Here is a 9,450-nt window from a genome sequence, read left to right on the forward strand (position 1 = left end):
TATTGTATCCTGGAAGTATATTGTCATAACCTTGCAACAATCTAGTGGGGGCAATTAATACCTTAAAGATAGTAAAAAGCTTATTCTATACCTACTGCCTCAACATGTCTAAGGTATGTTTAGATTATTTTTTGTCAGTAATATCCAATAGAATCTGGTTAAAAAGACTTTGAGTATTATTAAATTAAAATTTAATAGTGTTTATATGATACAAGTTGACGTTGATAAGTGATGATAAAATAACTCTTGAAATTAAGGAATGATAAGTGAAATTAGGGGTGTATAAAGAAACCGTCAAATCAATCAACCCAAATAAATCTAAACCAAAATTAGTAGTTTTATATATTTAACTATTGGTTACGGTTTAAAAATAATTAAAAACTGAACTCAATCTGAATATATATATACACACACACACACACATGAATAACTTTATTTTATTTTTTATTCTTATTTATTTTTACTAATAATGCATCTTAAATTATTATTTTATTTTTCAATTAATGTATGATAATATGTGTCGCAAGGGTTTTGTAGTCGCCAGACGAGTTCTCATTGAAGTGGGAAAAGTGAGGAGTTGCCACTTTAATTTTGAAGAAAATTAAAGAAAACTATTTTTTTAAATTAAAATCCACTTTGAAAAAAGAGATTCTAGGTTCGGGGTCCGTATACGGGTAGGGAAGGTGTTAAGCACCCCACCTCGTCCCTCAACGAGAGTAAGCAGATTTAACATTGTGCTCTTTATAAATAGATAATTTAGGGGGTAGAATGATGATGTTAATTCTTTATGCGGTGTTATACTCATTTCATATAGATATTTTAGAGTAGTTTTACATCTATTTTGCCCTTATATTTTAGTATATTTTATGTTTTTAGCTTTATTTTAGTTTATTTGTTAACTTTAGATGCTTTATATTTGATTTTTGTAATTTTGTTGTTTTTGATAGGATTTTGTGGCAAATCGAGGATCAATGAGTGTATTAGGAAGTGATTTGAAGAAATTTGGAATTCTTTAAGCATGGAGGAAAGTTGAAGAAATCAAGCTTTGAAAGAGCAAGTTAGCCGAAATTTGCTTGACACTTTGCTTAAGATCCTGCTCAGGGTAAAGCGGCAGTGCTTAAGGTGCAGCACAAGTCAAGCATGAGCAGAAAAGTCTATTTTACTCTAAGTCTGTCGAGATTTGCTGAAGGTCTGTTTAACCTTAAGCAGACAGTGCGACCAGAAGCTGAAATTTGCTAAAAAGCTGCTTAGGGTTAAGCCGAACCCTAAGTAGACAGCCCAGAACGTAAATAATGCTGCTGACTTGGATAATTTTACACCTCATTTCCTATCCATTCCTTGGCTCTTATTTACTTTTAGGGCAACTTTTTGGGACCATATAAATTCATCATTTCCTAATTTTTGCCACAAGAGGAAAGGAAGAAAAGACAAAAAGGAAAGAAAATTTAATAGAGAGAGAGAGGAGACGCCATTTTTCTCTTGGGGAGGAGCTGCTGCACCAGTTTTGGAGCTCCAGAAACCAGAGATTTTGGTTCTTCTACCTGGGTTTTTTCTATTTTAGTCCTCTTATCTTGTTTTTCTTTACTTTTCCATCAATCTTTCTTGTAAATACTATCATGAGTGAGTAAACTCTTTAGATTTCAGAGTTGGGAAATATGTTTTAGATTAATTTGTGGATTTGGATTTTGATATTTCCTTATTTTATATAAATATGAGTTTTGATTCTTTCCTTGTGTGCTTGATTTACTTGCCTAATGTTGGTACCCATTGGGTATTGTGTTAATTTTTGATTGAAGGACCGAAAGGTGAAAGTCATTGATAGATAATCAAGGATTGGAACTTAAAATCACCTAGATTTAGAAATAAACTAGGATTTTAAGAGGAATTAATTATTGATTACAAAACTTAATGGGTTTTAAAGTAATCAAATAACATACGAAAGTAGGTTTGGTTATTTTAGAACACACTTTGGTTTGCTTGAAAAAGATATCAAAGGAATTTAGAATCAATTTCCTTCAAACTCTATTTTTCCCTAAAAATTGGAATGCCCAAGACAAATCCCAATTAATTTATGCATAAACCCCCAACTCTGGAATCACTTTTAACATAATTAGACTTTGATTTGAATTACCCATTGTTAATTTAGTTTAATTGCAAAATAGATCTAGAAATTATTTGTTTGCTCTTTACCCATTTCAATTAGATTAATTAATTTACCTTGCTCATTTACATTTACCATTTATTCATTAATCATTAGCCCAAATAATCTCTTCATTCATAGTTTGGTAATCAAATAGCAAATCCTCGTGGGAACGATACTTGATTCATCACTTTATTACTTGAGACGACCCGTACAATTGCGGATAAGTCACATCAAGTTTTTTGCGCCGTTGCCGGGGATTTGATTTTTGTTTGATATTGAACAATTGTTTGTTTGGTTAATTTGGGCATTTTATTTTATTTTCTTTTTACCATTTTACTTTGAGAATTTGTTTATTTTGTTTTTCAGGTACTTTATTTTATGAGAAGGACAAAAAGTGAAGAAATCAATTTATTCTTTGACCCAGAAATAGAAAAGACAGCAAAAGCTTTAAGAGCAGAATCTAAAAGGAGAAAAGCTGAAATTAAAGCTCAACAACAACAAGAAAGAGCACAAGAGCAAGAGCAATTACAAGAAGAAATGGCCAACAACAATAACAACCGCTCTGTGAAGGATCATGCCTATCCTAACATTGGGGATTTCATGCCAAGTATCACAAGACCAAGAGTAGAAGCTAACAATTTTGAATCAAGCTCTGACTCGGATGGTACAACAATCACAATTTGGAGGAAATCCAAGTGAAAGTCCACATGTGCATCTAGCACACTTTCTTGAGATCAGTGATATGTTGAAGATAAATGGAGTTTCTGATGATGCAATTCGACTCAGATTATTTCCTTTTTCTCTGAAGGACCGAGCTAGAGAGTGGTTACATTCTTTGCCACCGGGTTCTATCACAACATGGGATGAACTTTCTCAAGCATTTTTAGCTCAATATTTTCCACCAAGCAAGACAGCTAAGCTAAAAAATGAGCTGACTTCTTTCAAACCTAGAGATGATGAGAGCTTGTATGAAGCATGGGAGAGGTACAAGGATTTGCAAAGGAGATGTCCACATCATGGGATTCCTAAGTGGATGCTTGTTCAACACTTTTACAATGGAGTTTCACTTGCTATTAGAAGTACAATTGATGCATCTTCTGGAGGTGATCTTATGGAAAAATCTGAAGATGAAGCTTTTTCTGCTCTTGATAAAATTGCTTATAACAACTACCAATGGAGTTGTGAGAGGAATGAGATCAAGAAACCAGCTGGTATGTTTGAGCTTGATGCCATGAATATGATTAATGCTAAGTTTGATGCTTTGACGAGAAAAATGGACAAGCTAAGCATGAAAGTGGATTCTTCAGCTGGAGGTTCTAGTAATTCAGTAGAAGTTGGAGCTGCAAATATCAACTGTGCAGCAGATTTTTCCGCACTTAATCAAGATTTTTCAAGTGAGCAAGTGGATTATGTGGGGAACTACAATCAAAGACCAGGTGGTAACCCATTTTCTGCAACTTATGATCCAGCATGGAGAAACCACCCCAATTTCTCTTGGGGAGGTAGACAGGAGCAAAATCGAATTTTCAAAGAACCTTCTGGGTATCAACAACATCAGAATTTTCAGCAGAATAGAGGTCCTCCTCCTGGAATTTCTAAACCTCAAAATGCACCTGCTCCACCTCTACCACAACAAGCACAACCAGACAAGACAGCTAGATTAGAAGCTATGATTGAAACTCTACTTGTGAGCCATCAAAGTCAACAAGAAATGATTTCTCAATTAGCATCTAAAGTGGATCAAATGGCAACACACAACAAAATGATAGAGAATCAAATAGCTCAACAAGCTAGCTCTTCAAGTAACAAAGCATTTGGGAAGCTCCCTAGCCAGCCAGAAAATTCAAGGGAGCATTGCAAGGCTATTACATTGAGGAGTGGAAAAATATTGGAGAATGGAGATAAAAAGATTGAAGAGAAAATTGAAGAAGAGAAAAACAGAGAAGGAGATGAACAAACTGAAGCTGGAGTTAGAATTGGGGCTGAGAAAGAAAATTCAGTGGAAGAAAAAGGAAGTAAGGAGAGGGAGAGCAAAGAGGAAGAACCAAAATATGTTGCACCTAAAGCCTACATGCTACCTTTACCATTCCCACAAAGGTTTCAGAAAGCGAAATTGGATAAACAATTTGGGAAGTTCTTGGAAGTATTGAAGTCTTTGCATGTGACTATTCCTTTCGCTGATGCCTTAGAACAAATGCCTTCATATGCTAAATTTTTGAAGGAGATTTATCTAACAAGAAGAAATTGGAGGAATTTGAGACCGTAGCTCTCACGGAAAAAAGCAATGCTATTTTGCAAAATGAGCTTCCACCCAAACTGAAAGATCCTGGAAGTTTTTCCATACCATGTCACATTGAGGATATCAGTATCTTGAAGCCAGTGTTAGTCTAATGCCATTGTCTATCTATGAGAAAGTGAAGATTGGAGAAATAAAGCCTACTACCATCTCACTACAGTTAGCAGATAGGTCTATTAAATTTCCAATTGGGGTAATTGAGAATGTTCCTCTGAAAGTTGGAAAATTTTTCATACTAGTGGATTTTGTGGTATTGGAGATGGAGGAGGATGTACACATTCCTATTATTCTTGGTAGACCTTTCCTTGCTACTGCTGGAGCTGTGATTGATGTAAAAAATGGGAGGCTTACATTAGAAGTTGGGGAAGAAAAAGTTGAATTTAATCTGTTTCAAGTAATGAAAAAGAAAGATGATTCAAATTCATGCTTGAGAATTGATGTGATAGATGAACAGGTCAGAGAAGTGCTTAAAAAGCAACATCCTAAAGATCCCTTAGAAGCTTGTTTGGTTCATAACATCAAAAAAGGGGATGAGATTGAAGAAGCTGCAGAATATGCTACAATTTTGGAAGGAAATCCACCTTTGCCTATGGCTGATATTGAAAAGATTGGGGACTTAAAGCAAGATACAACTTCATCATCAAAGCTTGAAAAAAGTGGAGCACCTAAGGTAGAGTTGAAATCTCTTCCAACAAATCTCAGGTATACTTTTCTAGGTCAAAATTCTACATATCCTGTGATTGTTAGTGCTAAATTGACTGATTGTGAGGTTGAAAAATTATTAAGAGTTCTTAGAAAGCATAGAAGGATAATTGGTTATACCATTGATGATATTAAAGGAATACATCCTTCTGTGTGCATGCATAGAATTTTGTTGGAAAATAATCATAAAGCCTCTCGAGAATCACAGAGGAGATTGAATCCAAATATAAAAGAGGTTGTGAAAAAGGAAATCTTGAAATTGCTTGATGCAGGTATCATCTACCCTGTTTCTGACAGCAATTGGGTAAGTCCAGTTTATGTTGTACCCAAGAAAGGGGGCATCATAGTAGTGAAAAATGAAAATAATGAACTAATACCTACAAGGACTGTAACTGGATGGAGAATGTGTATAGACTATAGGAAATTGAATAATGCAACTAGAAAGGACCATTTTCCATTACCATTTATAGATCAAATGCTTGAGAGACTAGCTCATCATTCTTATTTTTGCTATTTGGATGGCTATTTAGGGTTTTTTCAGATCCCTATTCACCCAGATGATCAGGATAAAACTACCTTCACATGTCCTTATGGTACCTTTGCATATCGAAGGATGCCATTTGGACTATGTAATGCCCCTGCTACATTTCAAAGATGTATGATGTCCATATTTTCTGACATGATTGAGGGTATTATGGAAGTGTTCATGGATGATTTTTCTGTGTATGGTAAATCTTTCGATGAATGCTTATCTAACTTGTCTAAGGTCTTGCAGAGATGTGAAGAGTTCAATTTAGTTTTGAATTGGGAAAAGTGCCATTTTATGGTACAAGAAGGAATTATTTTGGGACATCTTGTATTAAACAGGGGTATTGAAGTGGATAAAGCAAAGGTAGAAATTATTGAGAAAATGCCACCCCCAACATCCGTGAAGGGAGTGAGGAGTTTCTTGGGGCATGCTGGATTTTACAGGAGATTCATCAAGGATTGCTCTAAGATTTCTAAGCCTCTTACCAATTTATTGAGTAAAGATGTGGAATTCCATTTTGTTACTAATTATATGAATGCTTTTTGCAGGATAAAGGAAGCTTTGATATCTGCTCCTATTATGCAGCCTCCCGATTGGTCATTACCTTTTGAGTTAATGTGCGATGCTAGTGATTATGCCATTGGGGCTGTTTTGGGACAAAGGAGAGATAAGAAGGTGTATGCAATATACTATGCAAGTAGAACCTTAGATGATGCTCAAATAAACTACTCTACTACAGAGAAAGTGCAGTAGACAAATTCAGGTTCTATCTTGTGGGGTCAAAGGTAATAGTGTACACGGATCACGCAGCTATCAAGTATCTCCTTCAGAAAAAAGAGGCTAAACCTAGATTAATAAGGTGGGTGCTACTACTTCAAGAGTTTGACTTAGAAATTAAAGACAAGAAAGGAGTAGAAAATGTGGTAGCAGATCATCTGTCTAGATTGAGGCAAGAACAAGGAGATAATTTGGGAAAAGAGCCCCCAATAGATGATTATTTTCCTGATGAGCAACTGTTAGTAATCATGAATGCACAAGCCCCTTGGTATGCAGATTTTGTGAACTATCTAGTGTGTGGAATCCTTCCACCTGACCTAACATGGCAGCAAAAGAAGAGATTTCTTTTTGATGTAAAGGATTATGATTGGGAAGAGCCATTTTTGTTCAAAAGATGTGGAGATGGATTGATTAGAAGATGTTTAGCTGATGAGGAGATAGGGAATGTTATTAAAGATTGCCATTCTTCACTTTATGGGGGTCATATGAGTGTGACAAAGACTGCAGAAAAAGTTCTTCAAGTAGGGTTCTTTTGGCCACATATGTTTAAAGATGTGAGAAAGTTTGTAAATGCATGTGATAGGTGTCAAAGGATGGGTAATATCTCAAAGAGAGATGAAATGCCCCTCCAAAATATATTGAAAGTGGAACTATTTGATGTGTGGGGCATTGATTTCATGGGACCTTTTCCATCATCCTTTGGACACAAATTCATTTTAGTTGGAGTAGATTATGTCAGCAAATGGGTTGAAGCTATACCATCTCCAACTGATGATGTTAGAGTTGTGATTAAATTCCTTAAAAAGTTCATTTTTACAAGATTTGGAACTCCACGTGCCATTATAAGTGATGGAGGTTCTCATTTTTGCAACCATCAATTTGAAAGATTATTACAAAAATATGGAGTGAAGCATAAGGTTGCAACACCCTACCATCCACAAACTAGTGGTCAAGTGGAGATCTCAAATAGAGAGTTGAAAAGAATTCTTGAGAAAACAATGAATAGTTCAAGAAAAGATTGGTCACTAAAGTTAGATGATGCTCTTTGGGCCTATAGAACAGCTTTTAAAACTCCTATTGGCACCACCCCATTTAGATTGGTTTATGGGAAAGCTTGTTATTTACCTTTGGAGTTGGAGCATAGAGCATATTGGGCCATAAAGACACTGAATTTTGACTTAAAAACTGCAGGAGAAAAAAGAATGCTGCAACTAAATGAACTTAAGGAACTTAGATTGGATGCTTATGAAAATGCCAAGCTTTACAAGGAAAGAACTAAGAGATGGCATGATAAGCATATTAGGAGAAAAGAATTTCAGAAAGGGGATGTTGTTCTTCTATACAACTCTAGGTTAAGGTTATTTCCCGGAAAATTAAAGTCAAGATGGTCAGAGCCCTATACTGTTATAAAGGTACACCCCTATGGAGCTGTTGAGATAGGCAATGAAACCTCAGGGACTTTCAAAGTTAATGGGCAGATATTAAAGCATTATATTGTTAGAGAACCCACACAAAAGGTTGTAGAGGTTTCATGGCTTGGTTCTCCAATCAGGGATATTTAGGTGATTTGGAGTGGAAGGTCAAGCTTAAGACCTTAAACAAGCGCTTCTTGGGAGGCAACCCAAGCGTATCCTTTTATAGATTATTAATTTTCTATTTCATTTCATTTTCAGTTTTTACCCTCACTAAACTCAAAAGTGACATTTGTTTATCTTTTGTAGGTCATTCATGAAGATTGGGCAAATTTACACTTGTGGCAAAAACAAAGAATTGAAAGGGAGCAAGTATAAGCAAAATTCTACACTTTATCCAGTACCTGTGAACAGTAACACCTTTAAACTTGTGCTAAATTACTGATATTGCAATCTACTTGATAGCACATGTTTGATTTTGTGTCTTGTGTAAATTCTGTGAAATGCAACTTGAATGAGGGTCAATTTTGATATTTGGGACTGATATGAGCTTTATTGAAGTGCAAAGATAGTGTTTGTTATAGTGCATATATAATTTTGTAGTCTGTTAGGAATTTACATGTTTTTGTTTGAATTGCTGCTAGTTTTTGCAGTCTGCAGATTTTTGTTACTGTTCATGCTATTGTTCATACTGCTTAAGAAGTCAATTTTTATGTCTTTTCTGCAATTTTTGAATGTTTGGAACTTGTCTTAAATGCTGCTCAAAATGTGCTTTTGGTATAAGTTTAGAAAGGAGACCATTTCATTAAGTGTGCAAAAGGTAGTAACAATTGGTGCCTAAATTGAACCATGATTGCAAAAAGCTAAATGAACATGTACAATGCTTACTAAGTTTATGAGAGATGATGAGCTTAAATTTTTCAATTTGGTGGTATTAATGTGAATTTGGTAATTGCTGAGGATCATGATAGCATTCCATAGCATTTGGATTATTTTTAGTAAGTAAAATCACAATTTTTCCCAAAACCTGCCGAAACTTGCTAATGATGTTGCTTACTAAGCAGCATCCTATGCAAATTCTGCTGAACCCTATGCTTAACCCCAAGCACAGCCCAAATTACCAGTTGTCTGCCCCATATTTTAAAAAGCCCAAAACTTCCGCCATTTCTATGAAACCCTCACCCAAACTCCCTATAAGCCACAACTCTCATTCTGCCGACTCCTTTCTCGCACCATTTTTTCTGGCAAATTTTAAGGGAAGCTGAAAAGTCTTTTTCTCTTCATTAAATGGTGAGAACCAAAATGTGGTCCACCCACAAACCCAAACCCAGAAGATTTTGACACTCTGTCAAATCGAAAATGGGTATTCCATCCTCTCTACCCACAAACCCTAATCCTAGTCCCAGTCTGCCGCTCCCTCAGTCACCACCATCGCAAACGCCACCGCTACCTCAATCACCACCGCCTCAATCACCACTACCCACAGGCCAAACACCAACCCTGATTCCGCCGACCCCCCTTTCGCCACAAACTAAGCCGCAAAATGAGACACCCGTTTTCGACACTCAGTTCCCAGAACCAATGCCTAAAC

The 9,450-nt window shown here is 35.9% G+C and overlaps 1 non-coding gene across 1 annotated transcript; it reads right to left on the reverse strand.

The window, feature by feature from the left end:
- Positions 1 to 3,059: 3,059 nt before the first annotated feature.
- LOC131181940 (small nucleolar RNA R71) lies at positions 3,060 to 3,166 on the reverse strand. The gene has a single exon (XR_009150410.1). It is a non-coding gene; the product is annotated as a small nucleolar RNA R71 (small nucleolar RNA).
- Between the last annotated feature and the right edge of the window lie 6,284 nt (positions 3,167 to 9,450).

The sequence above is a fragment of the Hevea brasiliensis genome, chromosome 7 (assembly GCF_030052815.1).
Source record: "Hevea brasiliensis isolate MT/VB/25A 57/8 chromosome 7, ASM3005281v1, whole genome shotgun sequence".
NCBI classification, from domain to species: Eukaryota; Viridiplantae; Streptophyta; class Magnoliopsida; order Malpighiales; family Euphorbiaceae; genus Hevea; species Hevea brasiliensis.